At 38.5% G+C, this 26,154-nt stretch overlaps 1 long non-coding RNA gene across 5 annotated transcripts; it reads right to left on the bottom strand.

Annotated features, from left to right (window-relative positions):
- Positions 1-6,508: 6,508 nt before the first annotated feature.
- LOC139966462 (uncharacterized) lies at positions 6,509-25,196 on the bottom strand. 5 transcript variants are annotated; one of them, XR_011792668.1, is made up of 7 exons: positions 24,803-25,176; positions 22,224-22,295; positions 21,778-21,982; positions 18,993-19,062; positions 17,940-18,154; positions 8,948-9,026; positions 6,510-7,747 (listed from the first exon to the last, which is right to left on the bottom strand). It is a non-coding gene; the product is annotated as an uncharacterized lncRNA (long non-coding RNA). The 5 variants fall into 5 exon arrangements; XR_011792669.1 differs by having other exon boundaries at positions 6,511-7,747; positions 22,224-22,292; positions 24,803-25,175; XR_011792670.1 differs by lacking the exon at positions 22,224-22,295 and having other exon boundaries at positions 6,509-7,747; positions 18,905-19,062; positions 24,803-25,196.
- Positions 25,197-26,154: the final 958 nt, after the last annotated feature.

The raw sequence follows: 26,154 nt of genomic DNA, 5'->3' as shown, positions 1-26,154 counted from the left end.
ACAATATTTCATATCACGTTTATGCAGACGATACCCAGATTTACATTGATTTCAGTCCTTCTCAAGATGAGAGTGTTAAAGCCATCAGATGCCTTGAGAGTTGCATCAATGATATCCGTTTGTGGATGAGACGTAATTTTTTGAAGCTTAATGAAGAAAAAACTGAGTTTTTGCTTTTTGGTTCTTGTCATCAGCTTGCTAAAATTAATATTCCATTCATATCAATTGGTAATGTTCAGGTTCGCCCTTCCACTCATGCGCGTAATCTTGGTGTAATTTTCGATTCCAATATGTCTATGAAACGCCACATTTCCAAAATAACAAGTTCTGCTGCATTTCATCTCAGAGGCATCTACAAATTGCGAAACTATTTAAATGATAAGGCAACTGAACAAATTGTACATTCTTTTATCACTTCAAGGTTGGATATGGGCAATTCCTTACTCCTCGGTCTTCCACATGAACAGATTCATAGACTCCAATTAATCCAAAACTCAGCTGCACGCATTGTAACTCATTCTCATAAGCATTGTCATATCCACCCTGTCTTAAAAAACCTGCACTGGCTACCTGTAAAATATCGTATTATGTATAAAATTCTCCTTATTGTTTATAAATCACTTAAAGGACATGGTCCAATGTATATTTCTGACTTATTACATATTTATGTCCCCTCTCGTAATCTAAGATCCAGCTCTCAATTTTTATTATCTGAAATTAAGTCCAAACATTCTTGGGGGGATAGGTCATTTATTGTTTCTGCCCCTCGCTTATGGAACCAACTTCCCTTAAAAATCAGAAAAACATCTACTCTCTCTAACTTTAAGAAGAGCATAAAATCCCACTTAATGACAAAAGCTTTTATATAATCTTGTACCATTAAGTTTTTCTTCTGTCATTGTTTTGTATTTTTCTGTATTATTTGTATCATTTCTCATTGTCATTTGCGCCATGAACATTCTTTGAGTGGTGTGTGCGCATTATAAGTCTTATTATTATTATTATTATTATTATTATTACACATTGATCGCCTTTGCGACAAATGTTTTTTTTCACCTAAAAATCACGTAGGCCTAAGGGGTGCACACCTCTTGCAGTTTTTGCCAAAACTGACCCATTTATTCATAAATGTCAAGATAAAATTCAAGATGACAAACAAAGGTTTGATTTGACTGCTTTGAAATCACGTATCACTGGCAAGATGCGTCGAGCACCCTCTTATGACACTTATTTCGCTCAGTTTGCAACTTCAGAGGAACAATAGAAAACCGAAAATCTTTTAGGGACAACAAAAGGTTTGATAACCTTTGTTCGTCGTAAAAGTTTTTCGGTATTACTTTTCTTTGAGGTGAAAATTTATTTGTCGCAAAAGCAATAAATGTGTATCTTTTCTGGTAGTTCGCGACACGCTGATTACGAATCTGAAGTTTATTTTGGAATTGGGTGTTGTGTGGGGGCGTGGGGGGCAAAAAAACTGATTTGCAGTTTTTGCCAAAACTGACCAAAAATCGATTCAAAATCGATTTCGTCCAAATGACGTAACAGTGGGTAACCTATGCTAAGGAGCCCAAATTTGCAACTCCCAGGTCCGTATCTGCTTCCGTTCGGGAGATACGTGGTCCCAAAGGAATCTGCCTAGCCCTCCAAAAGATTTTATTGATAAGATCCAAAGTAGCCTACTATTTTTGATTTATTTCGAACGGGAAAACTGATAAAGTAAGGAGACTTACTATGTTTAATTAACCCAATTGAAAAGGGGGGTTTAAAAATAATATATGTTCACAGCTTTGTTGGTGCTCTCAAAACCTCTTGGGTCAAGCGTTATTGTAATAATGCCAATACGGGGTATTGGAAGCTCTTTTTTCATTCCTCTCTGTCGCCGTCCGGTAAAGAGTTGCTTTTTAATTGTAATTTTCATGACCAGGATATTTGCTGTATTTGAAAATACCTTCATTGGACAAATTTGTATGGTTTTGAGTAAGCTTAGCTACCTTTAAGAAACCTTCGGAAGACTTGGGTGAGCAAATCCCAATAATTTTATTAGAATTGATAATACCATTGTTTATGACAAAAAGCTTTTGATAATGCCATTGTTTATGACAAAAAGCTTTTACGACGCTGGTTTACTGTTTGTTAGGGATATGTCTTTGCCAGATGGGAAGCAATTGTCCAAAAAATGCTTTTCTGGTTTAAGTCTTTTACATTGTTAGGCTATTGTACGCTTTATAGAAGACTTCCTTTCACATTGTATATTTGCACGTGAAAAAAAATAAAGCAAATCAAATAACTATGTACTTAAAATGTAAGACAAACTCTCTGTCTAGAATTCAACTCCCAGAGGATGTATTAATTTGGTATTTCTTTTCCTCATTTTGCAGTTAAAATATTAGAAAAGCCTATCATTTCTCAATTAACAGTTACTGTGGCGCAGTTGTTATGTTGTAAAATTTTGCATATTTATTATTGTTTTGTACAAAGAAATTGTCAATAAACTGAAAGAAATGAGACATACTCCTTGTCTTGAGTTCAAACACCAGAGAATGCATTTGATTTTCTATTTATTTGCCTCCTAATGTTGTGAAGATTAAATATTAGAAACTTATATTAATTCTCAACAGTTCTAGTGGCGCAGTTTGATTGATTCATTGATTTATTGATTGATTTATTTGTTTTATCACTTGAATATATACAATGTGATAGGAAGTCCTCTAAAAAACCTTCAGATGGTTTAACAAAGTAGAGGACTCCCTGTAAAGAAAAGGCAAAAAGGAAACTTAATATATAAGAAAAAATGAACATGTTCAATTAATAAGATACAATAATTTGTTTAATAAAATTTCTTCTGAATGATTTTGCAGAAGGTTTATTTGTAATATTGTCTGATAGAGAATTCCATGTTTTGATTGTACGTGCCCTTAGTGATAACATCCCCATTGTAGAATTATACCTGTTACAATGTGCATTGCCTGAAAATCTGGTATTGTAATGATGAATATCACTGTTACATATTAAGTAGTCATTAAAAGCATTTGGTAACAGTCCATTCCATGCCTTATAAGCAAATGTAGCAAGGTTAACCCTAATAATGTCATCAGTTTTTAACAAATTAGAACGCTTAAAAAGAGGATTTGTGTGGTCCCGTGGTTTGGCATGTGTTATATGGCGGACTGCTCTCTTCAGTGTAATACAGATGGGATTCAGATAGTACCAGACCATATGTTACAACAATACGTAATATGTGGCTGGACTAATGTCTGATAGAGAATCATTAAAATGTGTCGTGGCAGATAATGCTTAAGCTTAGCTAAAACACCGGTGTTTTTTGCAACTTTTTTACAGACAGTTGTAATGTGGTCACACCATTTAAGTTCATGATCTATATATACGCCTAAAAATCTAGTACTATTGACTTGTTGTAGTCGTTTACCACCCATAGTAATATCAGCATTCCATGTAAAATTTTTAGAAGTATTAAAAACTATATAGTTTGTTTTATCAATATTCAATGATAATTTGTTGCCAGCGAACCAGTCGCTGAACTTGTCTAATTCAGTTGATACTTCAATATGAAATAAAGTTCTCGATTGTGATACGAAGAAAATATTTGTGTCGTCAGCAAACAAAACAACTTTAACTTTATCAGAAACATTGGTAATGTCATTTACATATAGGATAAAAAGCAATTGACCAAGTATAGAGCCTTGTGGCACACCACATTTAATTCTCTCCGGTTGGGAATGAGCATTTTTGTAGCATGTATATTGGTAGCGATTTGCTAAGTAACTGTCGATTCAATTTAGGGGGGTTCCTCTTATGCCGTAACGGTGTAATTTATTAAGCAGAATTGTGTGGTCTATTGTGTCAAAGGCCTTTAAGAGGTCCAGGAAAACCCCGACACAGGTACTATTCTTGTCAAGATTACTATACAAATTGTCAAGTTGTCAATTGTCAGTTGGTAGTGCTCTGGACTGGAGAGACACAGACAAACTCCATGTCTCCGGTTCAATCCCCAGACAGAGCATTTTGATTTTCTGTTCTTTTCCTTCTTCCATTCTGGACTTTGAAGTTTAAATATTAGAAACGAGCACTAATTCTCAACAGTTCTAGTGGCGCAGTTGGTAGTGCTCTGGACTGGAGAGAGGCAAACAAACTCTGTGTCTCCGGTTCGATCCCCAGTCAGAGCATTTTGATTTTTTGCTTTTTTACTTATTCCTTTCTGGACTTTGAACTTTAAATATTAGAAACGAGCACTAATTCTCAACAGTTCTAGTGGCGCAGTTGGTAGTGCTCTGGACTGGAGAGACAGACAAACTCCATGTCTCCGGTTCGAACCCGAGACAGCATTTTATATTTTTACTCTTTTACTGATTCCATTCTGGACTTTGAAGTTTAAATATTAGAAACGAGCATTAATTCTCAACAGTTCTAGTGGCGCAGTTGGTAGTGCTCTGGACTGGAGAGAAACAGACAAACTCCATGTCTCTGGTTCGAACCCGAGACAGTGCATTTTATATTTTTGCTCTTTTACTGATTCCATTCTGGACTTTGAAGTTTAAATATTAGAAACGAGCATTAATTCTCAACAGTTCTAGTGGCGCAGTTGGTAGTGCTCTGGACTGGAGAGAGACAGACAAACTCCATGTCTCCGGTTCGAACCCCAGACAGAGCATTTTGATTTTTTGCTCTTTTACTGATTCCTTTCTGGACTTTGAAGTTTAAATTTTAGAAACGAGCATTAATTCTCAACAGTTCTAGTGGCGCAGATGGTAGTGCTCTGGACTGGAGAGACAGACAAACTCCATGTCTCCGGTTCGAACCCCAGACAGTGCATTTTATATTTTTGCTCTTTCACTGATTCCTTTCTGGACTTTGAAGTTTAAATATCAGAAACGAGCACTAATTCTCAACAGTTCTAGTGGCGCAGTTGGTAGTGCTCTGGACTGGAGAGAGGCAGACAAACTCCATGTCTCCGGTTCGATTCCCAGACAGAGCATCATGTCTGCGGTTAATGTCCAGACAGAGCCTTTTACTTTTCTACCCTCTGGAGGGAGTGGAAGTATAAATATAAGAAACGAAGTTCCTCCAGAGGGAACCGAAATGGTGTAATTGGTTATTCCATCGTTCAGTAAGCGATTGGTTTGGATTGCATCGGTTCAAGTCCCAGGTGAGTATTTGCAAAAGGAGTTCTGACAAGTGGATAAGGTGAATCCCGAAGGTGGGCGGCCCCTCCTCCTGACAGGTGGGTAAGGTGAGTACCAAGGTGAGAGGTGAGAAGTTGAGAGGGGGTGAAGGTGTGGACAAGGTGAGGTCACCACCCCCCTCCCTGACAAGGTAAAGGCGCGGACAAGTGGAGTTCGCCGCCACCCCTCCCCCTGACAAGGTTCACGCGCGGACAAGTGGAGTTCGCCGCCACCCCTCCCCCCCTGACTAGCTAATCGGCAGTCGGGGGAGGAGTAGTGGAGAAAATGTTTTATAAAAACGACTAAGTCCAAACAGCAGGATCTTTAAATATTTGTAAAGCTTTAGAAACCAGAGGCTCACCTAATGATCTAGTGGTAAAGACTTTTGCTTTTGCATCTCAAGGTCCCTGGCTCAAACTCAACCTCTGCTTTTCCTTTTACAATACTTTTACAAAAGGAAGGAAAAAAAAGGAAGAAAAAAGAGTGATACTCTGAAATAACTTCTTTTTTTTAATGACAAATCAGTTTATGGACAGGATATACCTTCATCCCTCCCACCACAGTTAATACCCTTCAACTACCTGTCCAGAAACAGGTTATCCCTCATCAAATTATTATGCAAATACTAATCAAAACATGCAATACATATTTCATAAACATTCTTAGTGATACCTGCATCTACTATTGATATGGTTGGGTGACAACAGACAGTTATTTTCTATAATGTTTCTATTATTTATAATATCAGCCTGGAGGGCAGTTATTTAATGATACTAAGCAGTCACATGTACATATGGGATAAGCCTATGGTCTTTTTACTTCACACCAGGTGGCTATCCAATTCACACCAGTACATTCTTTTTGGACATTATTTTTTTTAACATTTGGAAGACCATTTCAACATGAGGGGAAAAGAATTGATTTCTCCTAGATAAAAATCATAACCCCATCTTACTTTAGCCAGACAGGGCTTGAATTCATAGGTTTGCTTGACGACAAGTTCCCAACAAAAAGGAGTTGGCCTTCCATGGCTGATTGATTATTCAGTTTACAATACCATGGCACCCCTGCTACCATCAATAAAATTTTCTTTAACTTTCATTTATTAACTAAACCTGATTTTGAATTAATTTTAGACAACTTAATTTTTACATTGTTTGCCCTCCAGTTTGAAAAAGGAAACGATACTACCATAGCACAAACAACATATATGTGGAAAGGTTGCTCCCTTTCATTGCTGTCTCAATCACACACCCCCCCCCCCCGCTTCGACTACCACACCCCAAATTATATACACAAAGAGTGCATTATTGAAAGTTTCAAATAAAAAAAAAGTTTTAAATAAAGCCTTATCAGTAAACCTGTGCTACTTCAAACTGAAAATTCAATTCAAAGATTCTCCCTCTTCACTTTCATTTCTCCTTCTCGATCCTTCGCCTCACCACCCCCCCCCCACCCCTGGTCCTTCCGACTACCATCCATAACTCCTGCCAATATCAAATTCAGTCACCTTAACATCCCCCCATAAAGTGTCAGTTGGTCAAGCACCACAATGTTTGTAGACCAAGAAATCAACAACCGAAACCCATTTTTAAAACTTTTAAGTCCCATCAAATAAAGATGCTGTTTTTTCTTCTTTTTCTCTAAACAAGATTAACACACAAACACCAAATCCAAATATATAGAATTCCAATTCCCATTTTGCCAAGTCACGTTAAAAAAGTGAGTGTTATTCTTTTTGGCCTTCTCCCATCTTTGTGTTTGCATTGCAACAAGGTGTAGTTTTCTCTACTAAAAAAACAGATAAAATCAAATAAAACTTAAATAAAAGATGATAACAGCACACGCAGGAGAAGAGTGAGAGCCCTCCCAAATACTACTGGCTTTTGTATACAAAAGACCTCACGGACGCAGATTAAGTTCCAAATAACCTGGACTAACCCATTTGACCTGATGTGTGTCATTCCTGTGGTCTTATGATGGATGTTTATGAAATGTGATATATCAATCTGTGGGTGCCTCACCTGAATGTACCCGGAACCACGACATGCAATACATGCAGATATAATCATGTAACTGTATAATGCCAACACATACATGTGTACTGTAACAACGAAGACCAAAGAAGAGAGTAAAAAAAGAAAAATAACATGGTTGGTAAAAGATATCACTCCTATTCGCCTGCTGACTTTCCCACTGGGGATCGCATTTGATCCCAGAGAGACGCGATCTTTCGATCCTTTTTCCGACATCTTGGAAAATCTAGAGTTACTTTTCACCACCACTCCACCATCCATGCAGGAACCCACCCAAACCCCCCTGCGCGGCCGATTTATTCTGTTTCAGTTTCTCGTCCAAGGAGGGAAACTCTATATGGTTCAGCACTATGTCAAAGAAGAGCAGTTTGCACGGTGACAGCTTTAAGTCCAGTGGGAATGCCGTGAAGTTGGGCTTGGCGGCAAGGTCCGGCTGGTTGGCGTTGTACCGGTCCAGCCTTTCCACCAGTGGTTGATTGTACTTCAGACCGAGTTGCGCCATTCCTTTGCTGATGGAAGGTTCATTGGAATCTGAAAATAAATGCACAGAGGTTCTTGGTAAGCCATGGCCTTTTTTTTTTTAAAGTATTCTCGGGTGGAGGGTATTTTCTATGGGTGAGAGTAGTCGGAGGGTGGGGGAAGTCAATTCAATTAATTGTGAGAAATGTCATTCAATTAGGAACCACATAATGCCTCTTCTCATCTTTGTAGTAAGTTTGTCAGCTTGAGCTACCTGACAGTTCATAAGTAGGGGGGTATATTGGAGTGGAGTTTGAGATTTGAATCCCTGAATAGAGAAAATTTACAAAAACTTGATAATTTGCAGTCATTTTTTGTTGTTGCTGTCACAAACAGAAATGGATACCCACTTTCTATTGTTTGGAGAAGACAGAGACTGGTTCAATTGCAGTCTACAAGGCCAGATAAACTCTTTTTATTTTGGCTTTCAATTTCTTTATTCTGCCAAATTTCGATAGTACAAAAAACGGCATTTTTGATCGGGCTTTTTATACTTCCTTGTGATCCCTGGACATCATACATTCAGCTATGAGCAAAAATAACTGTTTTCTGTCCTGTCCACTACAATACTCCTATGGTAATATTTTCAGACCATAAGGGCTAATAGGTCTCTCCACCACCCCCCCCCCCCAAAAAAAAGGGGGTGAAAAAGGGCGGTGCTGCTTCCAACTGAATTAATCTTTTCACTCATTGTTTAACCAAAGAGAAAAATTTGGGAAAGAAAACAACAGATTATTAATATAAATGCCATATTTCTCTGAATCATTGTCTATGCTTTGATGGAAAACATTTGTTCCAGTAGCAGGGTTCAATTCCCAGGTTCCAAATGGACTCGGCAGTTTAATCTGCATTTTCCTGACGATCAGACCCAAAAGAGAACTTCAATATGTCTCTCCACCGTTATCCCAAAGAAGAAACCTTTCAGAAACTCAAGGGTACTAAAGGGATTTCTCCCTTTTAAACTAACCAGGGTCCTACACAAAATTAACAGGGTAGTAGCATGATGGTCTCTGCCTGATTCCCCCTCCCCCAACCCTATTTATTTTCTTAAGTTTTTGGTATTCATCCTTTCATATATAGTCCATCTTGCATTTTGCCCTTTGAAAAACATAAATCCTTAATCTTCATCCAAACAAGCAAAACGTTTATTTCCAAACACAGTAAATTGATTATTATTATTATGATTATTATTATATTATTATAAGTACATACCTAGAATGGAGGCCACCTGAGCAGAGTACTTCAAGTCGTTGATATCTTGCGCAAGAGTGTCCAATTCCTCTACGTCCACCTATCGATTAAATGAAACCAAAATCTAATCATGATGTCTTCCACATTAAGTTTCTTAGGGAGTGTCACTACCCGACAAGCCCTATAGGGTTTTTTTGTACACTTCCTTTCACAAGTTTTGTTTCTTATCTCCTTCTATGTCAAATGTCATACTTATGTTAAGATAGAACAAAAATAAATAAATGAAATGAAATAAATGAATTAGTTACCTTTTTTTTAAATTCGAGTAAAAGTTTTGTGTTTGTTGTTGTTGATATCAAATCAAAAGGAGATTAACCCCTGGTCGACCTGGCGAGAGGTCCTACGGGGGATAATAAGTTTGTTTTTATAGAATAGACATTTTTTTATTTTTCTTGGAAAAGTTGTCTATGTTCAGTCAGGGAATTGCTGGTAAATGAAGTCTTATTTATTTACATTGGACAGGATAGCCATAATCATACCCGAGGTCGGAGTCGAAGAGCCATTAGGGAGGAATTTCTAAAGGAGAGGAATTTCTGAGTACTGAGGATTGTGGAGACGAAGTGGTTTCTATTGTTTGGGTAGGGAGTGGTTGTGGTTTCTATTGTTTGGTAAGGGTGTGGTTGCTACTTTATGTTTTCATCAATCGGTCATTGTTGGAGTTGCTTGTTTTGTTCTGTATATATAAGTATACTTGGAGTCGGGGCATGGACCCATTTAGAAAAGGATTTTTTTAATGGAATGAGACTTTAAAGTAGTAACAATTGTGAATACAGAAAGGGTTTGGTTTGTGAGTAGTGAGTTGTTGCGACTTTGTATTCCAGGGGGAGGTCTTCAATCAAAAGGTCGTTCTCGAGGTTGTTTATGAATAACTTGGTGTTGAATTCTTCAAGTTGGGTGAAAGTAGATTTTGTGTTTCCTGCACGGAGAACGTACAAAGTAGCAATATAGGTAGGGATTTTGAGTGCGAGTCGATAGCTGTGGTGTGGATTAATTTTTTTATTGGGATTAGAGATGGTAAGCAGGGAGATGCTCCCGTAACTGAGAATCGGTTTTACTTTGGATTTATAGATTTGGATAATGGTTTTTGGAGGGAAGTTATATTTGTGTGAGAGGATTTGAATGGATTTAGGTTGGGACCAGCAGCGTCCTGCAGTTCTGTTACAATGTCGATTAAACGATAATTTGCTATCGAAAGTGGTACAGAGGAAGGTTGCATTAGGAGTAGCAGTGATTGAGGTGTTGAAAGACTGGCTATGTCGTCAGTGTACTGACTATAGTTGCATTTAAATAGGGGGGATGTTCAAATCATTAACAAATAGGGTGTAGGGGAGGGGGCTGAGAACAGTGCCCTGTGGAGTACCTGCACAAAGTGGAATAGGTTTTGATTGTTGGTTTTTGTAGCATATTTTTGCATTGCGCTCACTAAGGAAAGAGGAAAGAAGTCTGGTGTTATTGGAGGGGAGATTAAAGTTAAGTAGTTAAATTCTTATGCCATTGTACCAAGTTTTGTCAAACGCCTTTTCGGCATCAAGAAGAGGGCAGTGGTATCATGTTTTTTAATGAAGCCGATGCAAATTTCTTCGGAAAGGCGGAAAGTTTGGTTTATTGTAGGTTTGTGTGCACGGAATTAGCCTGATTGATACAGGCAAAGTGATTATTTTGTTCTAGGTGGGTTCTGGTGCAGCTTTCTATAATTCTTTCGAAAATCTTACCTAAGGCTGGCAGGAGACTAATTGGTCGATAGTTTTGAATTTTGGTGTGTCTTTACTTAGTTTCGGTATTAAAATAATTTTGGCAGATTTCCACAGGGTTTGGAAATAAGGAGTTCGTTTAATAATGGGAAAATATGAGAATTAATGAGTATCGGAGGCCGACAGTGGGGAATCTATTAGCATTAGGTCATTTATGTTGTCAAGACCAGGGGAGGAGGCATTTTTGCATACTTAGTGGCACAATACCAATTGTTTATATCTATTTCTTCGAGTAGAGGGATGCTTTTGTTGAGACATCCTTAGAAGTCGGGGATAAAGCTGGTTGCATTACAGATAATTGTACGGTCTATTTCGTGTTGGAATCTGTCATCGTATGGAGGGCCATCTAAGATATTGAATATAGTTTTCAAGTACGATTCAATCAGCTTTTCTTGGTCTTAAGTTTTTGTGATCAGGTTACCTACTTTATCTCTAAGGCATTGGTCTGTATTACCTGTGTTTGGGTTGTAATGGGTTTATGATATTTTTTTAATTTTTCCAAAAGTGTTTTGGGGTTTTGTCATTAATGATTGAATCCCATATGTTTTGGACTCGGTTTTGGGCGACCGCCAATATTTGTCTATTTATTTGTTTTTTAAGTTGGTTAATTTAGGTTTTTAGAGTTGGATCTGGGGAGATCATATAGGTTCTATGTAGGCGACGTCTGAGTTAATTAGTGTAAGAATATTCCTATTTAGTTTTCGGTTTCTGTACATTTTGTTTTTAAGGGGCAGTGTTTTTTGAAGGTATTGAAGATATGTTGGGCAATGCTGTCACAATATATGCCGATGAAATTAAGCTTGTTGTTGTGGTAATTGGGGATAGTGTTGTTTGTTATGAGTTCCTTTTTAAATGATGTCCAGTCTGTTTTATTGTAATTATACGTTAATTTGTTATTTATGTCTAGCTCAAAAAGGCCGGAGTGGAAAATGGTCACTGATTAGGTCATCTTCTAGGATTTGAATAGAATGAGTTTTAGTTGCAAGGTGATTTGAGGTTATAGACCGGCAGCCCAGAGCACTTTGATCAAACGAACGAGGTACCAATATCTGAGTATTGGAACATTTGTGGAAAAACCCAGTATATCCAAAAGTGGACGTCTGCCGTGGTCGCTCTGCTGCATGTGGCCCATGGGGCCGGTTAAAGGGGGCCAAAAAATGCATCTGATCAAACGAACGAGGTACCACTTGAAACCAATGTCAACTTAATGCATGAATGCCACATAGTACTGAATGGCCCATGACAGACAAATTTTCTGCTGCAAAGGGCCCGCCAGACGCCCCAAAAGGGCCCCTAAAAATGCATCTGATCAAACGAACGAGGTACCACTTGAAACCAATGTCAACTTAATGCATGAATGCCACAAAGTAATGAATGGCCCATGCCAGACAAATTTTCTGCTGCTAAGGGCCCGCCAGACGCCCCCAAATATGGCCCAAATGCCCATTATCGTAGCATTGACCCAGATTAAATATGCAAGGTACCACTCAAAACCGGTTTGGAATGTTCGGGTTGACCTTACAGACTATGGAAATAATCATGCCAGACAAATTTTCTGCTACAAAGGGCCCGCCAGACGCCCCAAAAGGGCCCCTTAAAATGAATTTGATCAAACGAACGAGGTACCACTTGAAACCAATGTCAACTTAATGCATGAATGCCACAAAGTAATGAATGGCCCATGCCAGACAAATTTTCTGCTGCTAAGGGCCCTCCAGACGCCCCTAAATATGGCCCAAATGCCCATTATCGTAGCATTGACCCAGATTAAATATGCAAGGTACTACTCAAAACCGGTTTAGAATGTTCGGGTTGATCTTACAGACTATGCAAATAATCATGCCAGACAAATTTTCTGCTACAAAGGGGCCAACAGACACACTAAAAAAAAGGGCCCCCAAATGGGCTATGATCAATCATAGTTGGTACCACAAAAAAACCAATATCAAATGCAAAGGTACTTTCCACAGATTAAAGAACTGCCAATGCAAGACAAATTTTCTTCTGCATAGGTCCCACCAGATAGAAAGAATAGGTTGCCCAATGCGGCCCTATATGGGCCTAATGGATTGTATATTGATGCAGAATATATGTGCCTTGTGACATGACATTTGTAACATTCCACAGAGTAAAGAAATGCCAATGCAATACAAATTTTCTTCTGCAAAAGGCCCTCCACATGTAAAAGAAATATGCAGTTTAAATAGTTAAGATGCCACAAGAAACCAATCTATAACAATCAAGAACATCCTGAATTATTCAAATTCCTTCCCGCTACATAGGCCAATGGAATAATGAGATTAGTATACTAGTAGGTGTATCAATTACTGAACATTTCATTGAGCAAAACAAAAATGACGCGAACTCAGTCTTTGAGGGAGATCCTGACAGTTATAATGCATTCTCAAATCCATTCTTGTTCCTTTTATCTATTCTTTTTCCTTTTATCCAGTCAGTACTTTGTATCGTGAGCAGTGTTTAACTTGACAGTTACTTTGTTTCGCTGGAAACATTGGAGCAGATTAAAATCAGTTTATGAATTGTAAATAAGAAACCAAAAATCATTTTGTATCTTAAAACACTGTGTTTACGTTAGCATTGTAAATCTACAAAGTTTAAAATCTTGAGAAAGAACGCTCAAGTGTCATCTTAAGACATACATGTAGTCGAACAAAAGAGATTGTTTTGTTTCTTAAGCTCAGACAAAGAAACAATTATCAAACAATGGTGAAAATGCTTTATAACGTGTACTTAACGATAAAGGTTTGGGTTGAAAGTAATGCTTCAATTATGTATCTTTTAAAAACCATATTGGACAGTTTCAAGTTGAAACTGTCCAATATGGTTTTTAAAAGATACATAATTGAAGCATAGAAATGTATATGTACCTTTATGCTAGGTACACTCTTTAAAGGACTTAAAATGCTAAGATTGAACAAACAAATACTGATATCACCACGTATGACTCCATTCCCTGATACAAAATATAAAATGAGTAATTGGCGTATATTACTCCATCTTGGTCTTTTAGAACTTCCATCATTACACTAATTCAATTCGAATAGCTTGTAACAAGTCCAACAAATAGATGTGGCATCCATTTTTCAGAAATATGAATGCTAGATGAGGGTTTTTGTTTTCATCTATGAAGGGATCTTTTACCTTTGAAGAAAGTCATCTTGCTAGTTTAAAATGTACTAAAATCATAATTGGCAAAGATAGTAACAAAAGATCATTATGTGATTACTCTGAACATGACACATGTTAGGTTCGAAGTATAAGAACTGAGAATTCATGTCTCTTGACAGTGATTAAACACTGGAGTGTGTGCATTGTAAAAAGACACTGCATTTGCCATTCAGACAGATCTCTAAGTTTATGAAAATTAAGTATTCCCATGAACTTGATTCTAAAAAGACAATGGAAGCTCAAATCAATGTTTCATTGTCGGAGTCATCACTCCAAGATGGTTCAGTACTTGAATCATCGCCATCAAACTCGGAAGCCACGTCTGGTCGGCTACTTTGAAAATCTTCGCTCAGTTCCCCCTCTTGGAATAGATGATCTGGGAGAGCCGGTCCCTCAAACCAGTCAGGGCTGTAGCACCCATTCTTGCTCTTCCAACCGTAGTTCTGTGGATCCAAGCCAGGCAAGACTCTTCCTCAGAGTGTTAGAATTATAATGTGGGGAACTGTAATTTTTGCCCAGGCCAGCAAATCCCAAAATATTTAGAGGCTTAGGTGAAAGTGTTATCTTTACTTTGCTTAGAGCAGCGAATAGCTAAATAAGATAAAACACTGGTCTTGTGTACAGTAACTCCAATTTATGCTGGAAACAATATAATCATGAGCTTGAAATGTCATGTTACAAGGCACATATATCCAATTCTTTAGACCCATATATAGGGCCACATTGGGCCACCTATTCTTTCTATCTGGTGGGACCTATGCAGAAGAAAATTTGTCTTGCATTGGCAGTTCTTTACTCTGCGGAAAGTACCTTTGCATTTAATATTGTTTTTGTGTGGATCCAAACCGGTTTTGAGTGGTATCTTGCATATTTAATCTGGGTCAATGCTACGATAATGGGCATTTTGGGCCATATTTGGGGGCGTCTGGCGGGCCCTTAGCAGTAGAAAATTTGTCTGGCATAGGCCATTCAGTACTTTGTGGCATTCATGCATTAAGTTGACATTGGTTTCAAGTGGTACCTCGTTCGTTTGATCAAATGCATTTTTATGGGCCCTTTTGGGGCGTCTGGCGGGCCCTTTGTAGCAGAAAATTTGTCTGGCATGATGATTTCCATAGTCTGTAAGATCAACCCGAACATTCCAAACCGATTTTGAGTGGTACCTTGCATATTTAATCTGGGTCAATGCTACGCTAATGGGCATTTGGGCCATATTTGGGGGCGTCTGGCGGGCCCTTAGCAGTAGAAAATTTGTCTGGCATGGGCCATTCAGTACTTTGTGGCATTCATGCATTAAGTTGACATTGGTTTCAAGTGGTACCTCGTTCGTTTGATCAGATGCATTTTTATGGGCCCTTTTGGGGCGTCTGGCGGGCCTTTGTAGCAGAAAATTTGTCTGGCATGAGGATTTCCATAGTCTGTAAGATCAACCCGAACATTCCAAACCGGTTTTGAGTGGTACCTTGCATATTTAATCTGGGTCAATGCTACGGTAATGGGCATTTGGGCCATATTTGGGGGCGTCTGGTGGGCCCTTAGCAGCAGAAAATTTGTCTGGCATAGGCCATTCAGTACTTTGTGGCATTCATGCATTAAGTTGACATTGGTTTCAAGTGGTACCTCGTTCGTTTGATCAAATTCATTTTAAGGGGCCCTTTTGGGGCGTCTGGCGGGCCCTTTGTAGCAGAAAATTTGTCTGGCATGATTATTTCCATAGTCTGTATGGTCAACCCGAACATTCCAAACCGGTTTTGAGTGGTACCTTGCATATTTAATCTGGGTCAATGCTACGATAATGGGCATTTGGGCCATATTTGGGGGCGTCTGGCGGGCCCTTAGCAGCAGAAAATTTGTCTGGCATGGGCCATTCATTACTTTGTGGCATTCATGCATTAAGTTGACATTGGTTTCAAGTGGTACCTCGTTCGTTTGATCAGATGCATTTTTAGGGGCCCTTTTGGGGCGTCTGGCGGGCCCTTTGCAGCAGAAAATTTGTCTGTCATGGGCCATTCAGTACTATGTGGCATTCATGCATTAAGTTGACATTGGTTTCAAGTGGTACCTCGTTCGTTTGATCAGATGCATTTTTTGGCCCCCTTTAACCGGCCCCATGGGCCACATGCAGCAGAGCGACCACGGCAGACGTCCACTTTTGGATATACTGGGTTTTTCCACAAATGTTCCAATACTCAGATATTGGTACCTCGTTCGTTTGATCAAAGTGCTCTGGGCTGCCGGTCTATTATGGCATAGTCAATTAGTTCAGTATTATTGTTTACTGGGTTTATCCTAGTTTTGGTATTTTGGTTAATTATTGTTAAGTTGTGTTTATCACATATTTCTAAGAGGGAAATGCCTTTTTCAGATATTTTGGTGCTACCAAAAATAATGTGCTGGGCATTTAGATCTCCTAGTAGTATTGTATTTTCATTAGAACTTTTTTATTGTGGATATGGGCTCATTTGGGGACTATAATAGCTAATAATGTGGAGCGGTTTATTGTCTTTTTCGAGTACAATTTCAATTGTTTGTTTTGGTTGGATTTGAGAGGAGAGTGGCTTTGAGGTTGTTTTTTTCAGCAATAAGTACTCCTCCCATAGAGCGAGATATATCGTGTCTGAAAGTTTGGTAACCAGAGATGCTAAGGTGGGAATCTGTATTTAGTTTAGTTTCGTTTAACGAAATGATATCCGGGGAGTGGTTGGTGAATATACTAAGTAGGAGGCTTAATTTTGGAAGGATACTGTTGATGTTTAGGTGGAGGAACTTGACCAAAGGAGGGAGTGTGCTTGTCATGTAGGTGATTGAGGAGGGCTAAATACTGAAGGTTGGTGGAGATGTTCCATAATTACAGTTTTGGGGATATTTAAGTTTAGGTGTTTTAGTGTTAACATGGTGGCATAACTGGCAAGGTCGTCGGATTTAATATTAATGTCGGCTTTTTGGAAGGTTAATTGTACTAATTCAATTACAAAGGTTGCGATATTAAGTTTTTTTTCAGTGGCGATTTTATTTCTTATTTCAATTTTAGGGGTAGATTTGGTTACATTCGCATAAGTTCTTTGTTGTTGTTGTTTGTTATTAGCTTCAGTTTTAGCTTCTTTAAATTTTGGGCATCCTTTGGAAAGGGCGGCATGAGTCCCTGAGCAATTGGCACATTATGTTTTCTTTTGGTTTGGGACAGTCTTCAACTCTGTGGTTTTTGCCACATCTGAGACATCTGGTTTGATTTTTTGCAGGTATGGTGGGTGTGTCCAAAAATTTGACATTTGAAACATTGAGTGATTTGGGGGGGGGGGGGTTTGTGGTATTCTTCTGTTTTGTGTTTATAGTATCCTAAGTAGAAACCTTCTTTGATTAGGGATTGTTGAGGTTCTTGTTCTTCAAACGTTATTTTTACTTTCCAAGTTGGATTGTTTGTGGAATGACTAATGAGTCTTTAAGTTGTATTGGGGATGTATTCTTGGTCTTTGAGTTCTTGTTCAATATCTTTGATTTGAATTTCAGGGTTTATGCCACAGGGTACTACGGAGAAGTTTCTTTGTCTTACTTTTTGGGGGATTCTTGGTTTGGGGTTGCCTAGTTTATTCTATGGTTTCAGGAGGATATTTGCAGATTTAGGGTCATATGGGGTGATTAGGATGTTGTTACTACAAAGATGGTTTATATATGAGATCATGGCATTTGGTTTTTTCTTCATTGATTAGTTTAGCAAGTGTTATTGGGTTTTTTCATAGTTCTGGTAAGATGCCTGATACAATGATTGTTTGAGCGGACTTTTTGGTGGTTGGTTTGGAGTTAGGAGATGGGTTTATTTCAACGGAGTTTGGACTTTGTCTTTTTTGTACAGGGATCCAGTCATTAATGTCTATGCCAAAATCAGAGAGGTTTAGGTTTTTGACTAGGGGGGCGGTTATAGGTGGGTAAGGGGTTGTCATATTGGCAAAACAGCCCCTTCCCTACGGGTTTTAAATGGCTTCTATACAATGAAATTGATCATAGACTTCACTTACCAGAAAGAATTAGTCTCCAGCCTTAGACGGCAGACGGAAAGAATAGGAACTCCTTGTGAAGAGACACACTATGAATCAAAAGTGTACTCGGTAGCGTTGTGTTGGTATTCAAGGACGCGTACGTTTTGTAAATGGCGGGTAAGTAATAGATTGAAGGATGATGGGGTGGCGCTATGTCAAAAAGTTAGCTGTTGACCAACATAATCCTCAGATCCCTAATGAAAGGAGAGGAATGCAAAAGAAATTAGCAAATTTTCTTCAAAGTTAGTCTCGTACATTTAGCACAAAACATTAAACACTAATAAGCAACTAATTACAACAAAGTTTAGGCTGTGATTGAAACTTTACTGGTGGAAACACAAGTAAATATATATTACATTTTTAGGAACCTTTCTTTCTTGTGACTAACCTTGACTGTATATTGCAGCTTTCCAGCTTAGCTGGTGTTTTTCCATCAAATCAGCTCATCTTTGAGTTTTCTGATCTTGACAACAATCAACTGTCTTTTTAATTTACCACAACCCAGACCACACTAGTTGGCAACTCTTACCAACAATATAAGGCAACAATCATCAATTTAAGAAACCAAATTACTAACTACAAAATGATTCGAACAATCTAAGGCACCGGGTTTCATTAATTTAGCACAAAACAGACCACACTAGTTAGCAACTCATATCAATAAACTAAGGCAAAACTTATATATTTAATACAAACACACCACACTAATTACCAACAAATTATCACAGCACTCCTCTTCAATTAAGCACAAACAGACCACACTAATTAGCTACTCATTCCACCAAACTAAGGCACAATGTCTCTTTAATTTATCACGAAACAGACCACACCAAATACCGACTGGTTCGAACAGGCTAAGGCACAGTGTCTCGTAGGTTTAGCAAAAAAACAGACAACACCAAATACCGAATGTTTCCAACAGGCTAAGGCACAGTGTCTCCTACATTTAGCACTGATCTTGACAACAATCAACTGTTGAGAGGACAAGACTGGCTTGAAGGATCTTGTATTTGGTGTAGTTGAGATCATTACCAAACAGAACGTTTCCTCTCACGGTATCATTTTGGATCCAAGCTTGTTGAGCAACATTGGCCACAGATCTCTGATGAAAGGAGAGGAATACATAACAAATTAGTCACTTTTCTTCAAAGTATCAGCAAAAGTAAAAAAGTCAAACCCTGTTAACAACCAAACTGTCAGCTGTGAGACAAAAGATGTGCACTCTTCTAGAGGGGCAATTTGTGAAAGAAATGGAATAATATGGGTCAGTAGAAGTTATTGGACACTGGTTTGAACAACTCTCAAAAAAGACCTCACTAAATACCAACTCGTTCCATCAAACTAGGGACAATGTCTTATTACTTTAAGACAACCAAAATACTTATTACAAATTCATTCCAACAAACTAAGGCAACAGGTTTCATTAATTTAGCACAAAACAGACCACACTAATTAGCAACTCATATCAATAAACTAAGGCAGAACTTATCAATTTAATACAAACACACCACACCAATTACCGACTGGTTCCAATAGGCTAAGGCTGAGGTCTTATACATTTAGCATAAAAACAGGCAACACCAAATACCGGCTAAGGCACAATGTCTCCAACATTTGGCACAAAACAGACAACACTAATTAACTAGAGCACCAATGGTGCAGAGCTCATACCTTTTCGAGCTCAAAAATGTAGGGCCCACAAAACTTTATGGCCCACCAACTTTCAGGCCATTTTTCAGATTCCACCTATTTTGGGCCCATGAGGCCAAACATTTTAGGTTCAAAGACAAATTTACAGTATACCCCTAGCTCAAAACGGCAATAACCCCCCCCCCCCTCCGTTAGCAGAATCCTGGCCACACCACTGGCTATAATTCCTGTTTTCCCCCCTTTAAATCCTATTTTACCCACTCTCTCAAACAGTACCACTGACCTACCCTAAACTTTCTCCCCTCTACCTACCTGAGCAGACATAACTTCACAAGCATGCCTTCCCAAAATTTTGGCTGGCTGCCTACATACCTCAGGCTCAAAGACTTCTAAGAATCGGCAAGTGCTGATTGGCTATAGGGCTCTCATGCTTACAGTTCAACAGTTAATAACAACTCCCAGTCCTGCTTTAATTCCACTAACAGCCTCTGCAGAGCTTAACCACAAATGTAAACAAACACTGCAGAGACTGGGAGACAAATTAAAGGAGCTTTGGCAAAAAGGTGAAGGCTCATATTTTTTTAAACAATGTGGATTAATTGTAATTAATTACCTTTTGAACAAAAATTATTAGGCATCACCTTATTTATACACAATCAAACAATCATCAGTTCAACTTTGAATGTGATCCATCAAAATCTTGAGGAGATTGAGATATTTGAAATTATTACAAAGAATGACCCCCGATGAACCCTAAATGACATTTGACCTAAATTTTCCGAACACCCCTCGTAACCCTTATCCCGAGGAACGTTGTGACCAAGTTTAATTATAACTGGCCATACACTGTACGAACGGAAGTAATTTGAAAATATAGGGCTGCGGCCCGGGCCATAAAAGACCGCTAGTTGATCTTTGATCTCAAATTCATGAACACCCTGAAGGTAAAACTTCCATAGTACTATCGTGACAAACCCTCAACATTGTACCATGGAATCTGTAAGAGAAGAAGCATTTGGCGTATTTCCACAAAATGGCCCATTACGGCCCACAAGTGACCTTTGACCCCAAATTTCGGACCATCTCTGATGGCCCTATACCCAATGGTCTTTGTATCCAAGTTTCATGAAATTCCATTAAACACTGTGCAAGTGGGAGCGGTTTTACCAATTGTTGACGGATAGAGTGATAGAGTGATAGACGCCGCCGCACTGTAACAATAGCTCACACCAGCATGCTGGTATGAGCTAAAAACTAATACCAATAAACTAAGGTACCATGTCTTAATAATTTAGCACAAAAACAGACTTCATTAATTAGCATCTCATGCCACTAAACTAAGACACCAATTAGCTTCATTTTGATGTTGTCATGGTTGCTTGGAATGAGTGGAATGTGTAACTCTGTACAAACTATATCATGGAACTTCTTCAGCCTTTCTGTAAGAATAGTAATTTAGCACAAAAAAAAACCACATCAAATACCGACTGGTTCCAACAGGCTAAGGAACCTTGTCTTGAACATTTAGCACAGAAACAAGAACACACCAAATACCGACTGGTTCCAACAGTCTAAGGCACCGTGTCTCTTACATTTAGCACAAAAACAAGAAATTACCAAATACCGACTGGTTCCAACAGTCTAAGGCACTGTGTCTCGTACATTTAGCACAAAAACTGACCACACCAAATACCGACTGGTTCCAACAGTCTAAGGCACTGTGTCTCGTACATTTAGCACAAAACTGACCACATCAAATACCGACTGGTTCCAACAGGCTAAGGCACTGTGTCTCGTACATTTAGCACAAAACTTACCACACCAAATACCGACTGGTTCCAACAGTCTAAGGCACCGTGTCTCATACAATTAGCACAAAAAAAGACCACACCGAATACTTACTGGTTTCAACATGCTAAGGCGTGTCTCGTAAATTTAACACAAAATCAGACCACACCAAATACTGAATGGTCCCAACAGGCTACGGCACCGTGTCTTGTACATTTAGCACAAAAACGCACCACACCAAATACCGACTGGTTCCAACAGGCTTAGGCACCGTGTCTCCTACATTAAGCACTGATCTTGGCAACAATCAACTGTTGAGAGGACAAGCTGACTGATGTTCATGATACTGGCTCACACTGATGTTTCCCTTGAATCTTACTTTTTCTCCAATTTCTGTTAAATCACCTCGAGATAACACTTCCAGATCTCTCTGTAGAGGACAGGCTTGAAGTATCTTCTCGTATTTGGTGGAGTTAATGGTCTTTCAAACACTTGTTCTAAACAGGATCCAGCTTCATTACAGACATCCAAGACTCACAATTTTCTGACATTTTCTTCATCTTCTTCTTTCACCTGAGAGAGTACTGTAAAAGATAAGAAGATTTCATATATTGGAAAGCAGATACTGTAGACATTGCAACTAGACTCATTTTCATCCACTCCCTCCCTTTCTCCCTCCCCCTGACTACCTAAACAACCCTGACTGCTGCCTCATTGATATAACTATGTATAAACAAATGTACATCATTGTGGTTTAACGGCAGAAATAAACGAAACGAATATCAGAGCTTAAATATTTCTGTGTTACTATAGTAAACTGCATACCTAAACGGAAGCATTACAGAATCTTCAATGTTTCAGACCTCCAGCAGGATGTTAGTCAGTTCATGGAGTCTTCTTGTGAATCAGTGTGGCCAATGCAATGGTGTAAAGACAAATATAAAAGCAATATGTATATATATACCTATGGTGTGAAATAAATTTTAGTAGTTTTTTAGTAGTTTTACATAAGATCATCTTCCAGTTTGCGTATGCAGATACAGTACCTTTCCGATGAATGTTTACAAACACTAATAAACTGTACCTCTTTTTGTTACTAAGTGCCTGTTTATTTTTAATACTTGCAATATATGACTTTATTAATGAACCTTACTAGACATTGCTCCCTATATATGGAGTACTTCACAAAATGCCAAAACTTCCTTTGATGTACATTGTTCACTATAATGGTCAAGCCAATAGTAAGGAATGAATTGAACACAATTTTGAGAACATTTCATCAGCCAAACAATTTTTGAGAGCATGTACTAGTTAAAACAAACTTAGCAAGCACATTCATGAAGAACTGGAAAATTGAATTTTTTTTTAAAATAAACATCATTCTTGAAACAAGAAACTTGACAAGTGAAATAAGGAGCGACACTTAAGCTACAACGTACACTTAGCAAAGATGAAAACTGGCTTTTCGGCCTTATACACAAGTACCTACAACATATTGGTATATTCATGGTAAACCCTCATGTGCTTCCATGACTTCTAACACCTGCATAATAATATTCTATATCACTGAACAAGGACAGAGATACTATATATTGTACTTATCTCTCAATACTCTTAATATGTGTTACCATGAGTTGTGTTCCTCACAACTTAATCAATGTTTTCAAATTAAAAACCAAATTAAAGACAATTACTCAACAATGAGAGGTCGACTTAGCAAAGTTTTTCGGAATTCGGTTTAATAATAATCAAAGTTTCAGTGAAACAGTTCTGCCGACTATAAAATCATGCCTTAGGCATCAAAAGAAGTCTATGGACTCATAAAGATATGCCGAGAGTTGGACCAATACTGTTAAGCCTAGCTTCAGGTCAAAATTATGCTAGTTGATCAAATTAATACATGTATATCAATTTAGTTGCCTACGCTAGGTAAAATCAGCTTGCATATATATAGAGTTTTCTCCATATTTGAACCATCACCAACATCAATTAGACCACAGAGCTAGGCCTAATTGCTTGAGAATTTCATTTTACAAAGTACAGTACCTTTGCTTGTATAACAAGCCCAGGATAAGGTAGTTCGTCCTGATCTCTATCTACTGTACCTGTAGCCTCCGCTTTGGTGGTAGGCCTAGCCTGGGGCAATTTGTTCTCTCCCCTAACAATGTTATTTTCCTCCCACTAAAAAGTTGAGTAACTTACTTTCCCTACATCATAGGGGAGTCAAGTACGTTTTCATGAGAAAACATTTTTCAGGGGAGTTAACTATGGTTTTTCATGGGAGGAATATTGGCTAGACTATGTGGAAAGAATAGATGTTGTAAGTGGAAAAACTGTAGGGAAAGATTTAAGAGAGAAAGGTAACGTTAAGGGTGAAAAATAACATGGTTAAGGAAACTAACATACTATTTTCATTGGAGAAGACTGTTGTTCTGTAGGCTCATACGGCATATTCTCTTTGTAGAGTAAGCTAAAGAAAGTTATGATAGTATGAAGGAAAATAAAAAATGTGACCAGGTACCTTACTGAACTTGTGTCACTGTTCAGTGATTGAAAGATGAAAAGTGTTTGTGAAGAGGCCCGTTTGTTTGTATGCGAACATGGGGTAATTAACATGTGTGGAATCCATAGTGGTTATGGGTTGTATGGCATTCATTATGGAATGAAATAACATAGAAACTTTACTCTTTAGCCTATAGTATAGGTATATGCCTTCCTTTGTTCCTCCCCTTAAAATGTTTTCCCATTTACCAGTTTCTTCAATTACTACAACTTGTGTCTCTTTGAAATATGTTCCTTTCTTTCACCAAACTCTCTTAAATCTTAAGATACATTTACCACATACCGTTGCTTCACTACCTAAATGAATTCTTTCCACAGCCAAGCTGTCTTTCTTTCCTCCCCTGAAAAACGTTTGTTTCAACCCTATAAAAATAATTAAATATCTAACAGGAGCCGGCCTGTCATGATGGGGAAAAAAAGCAATGAGAGAGAGCTTTCATCCTAAGCTAATTTGTCCGGTTGCGAGTTAGTTTCTTGAGAATGTGTTACTGTTAAGTGCTAGATGGCATAGCCTAGGCTATGGTAGGCTACTTAGTCTGGTAGGAATTTAAAGACAATTAATTAAGTTAGGCCTAGGCTACCCTAACTGTACTAGCCTTAACCAGAAAGTAATTAGGCCCAAACAGCTAGGTCTAGTTTTTTGTCGGAAGAAATAAAGTGACTTACTTTACTTACGTAAATTGTCTAGTGAATATCATATTAGGCCTAGGTTAGCATTCCAACTTACTATAGACGCCGCTAGCTACGTGAGCCAGCCTATTGTTAGGCCTAAGCTATACTATTATATGATAGGCTAGCCTAATTTCTCACGCTCGCTGACTCAAACAATGTGAAGTACTAACTTGCTCCACAAAACTAATGAACAACCTTCGCCATTCAAATTCTTTGGCAGTTACTACCCGTACAGAATAGGCTACAAATTACAATTACGTATGAATTGTTAGCCAACGGCTGCCAGGAAGCGAACTGCTCGTGCAACCTTTCGTGAGCTTTATATACAGATCATAATTCGCGCTCCTTAGCTTAAACTTTGACCGATGTGAAGTTAGATACTTATTCCACGTTCCTCGTTCGATATTCGCGAATGAGTAACTGCTACCTATTCAGTTACGTATTCGACAATGGTATCGACGTAACACCTCTGGCAAGACAAAAGCTTGCTTACAAGATGTTCAACATTTGGTCGTGGAAAGAGGTTTAGTCATATGAACTCTAATGACTATGTAGAAGGGTACTATAATGCATCTTGCCCGGTCCAAATAGTTCTTAGCCAACTAAAATGACCACTACTTCATCAGTTTCTAAATTAATGTACCAGGACCTGAAGAAATCACTGTAGGCCCTATATCAAGACTAGCACGCCTTGGACCACCTAACCAATGGGTCATATGAATTCTTAACACATTGTAGAAGGATACTATAATGCGTCCAAAGAGTACTTGACCAATTAAAATGACCACTAAATTAACAATTTTTTTAAATGAATGTAACGGGAACTGAAATAAAAACATTTGGGCCCTAATCAAAACCAGCACGCCTTGGACCACCCAACCAATGGGTCATAGGAACTTTAAAGACATTGTAGAAGGGTACCATAATGCGTCATGGCCGGTCCATGAACACTAAATCATTACTTCTCTAATGAGTGTAACGGGACCACGAAAAAGCTTTGGGCCCTTATCCATGCAGCACGCCTTGGATCACCAAACCGATGGTTAACATGAACTCTAAAGACATTGTAGAAGAGTACCATCATGCGGCTTGCCCGGTCCAAAGAGTGCTTGAACAATTTAAATGACCACTAAATCATTACTTCTTTAATGAGTGTAACGGGACCACGAAAAATCTTTGGGCCCTCATCCATGCAGCACGCCTTAGACCTCCTAAAGAATGGGTCATATGAACTCTAATGACAATGTAGAAGGGTACCATAATGCGTCTTGCCTGGTCCAAAGAGTGCTTGACCAATTAAACTGACCACTAAATCATCAATTTGTTAATGAATGTAAATGGACCTGCAAAAATCTTTAGGCCCCAGTCAAGACCAGCAGCACGCCTTGGACCACCCAACCAATGGGTCATATGAATTCTAAAGACATTGTAGAAGGGTACCATAATGCGTCTTGCCCGGTCCAAAGAGTGCTTGACCAATTAAACTGACCACTAAATTATCACTTCATAAATGAATGTAACG

Source organism: Apostichopus japonicus, chromosome 4 (assembly GCF_037975245.1).
Source record: "Apostichopus japonicus isolate 1M-3 chromosome 4, ASM3797524v1, whole genome shotgun sequence".
Classification (NCBI taxonomy): Eukaryota; Metazoa; Echinodermata; class Holothuroidea; order Aspidochirotida; family Stichopodidae; genus Apostichopus; species Apostichopus japonicus.
The sequence above is the reverse complement of the archived record's forward strand: the minus strand, read 5'-3'. Positions and strand labels throughout refer to the sequence as shown.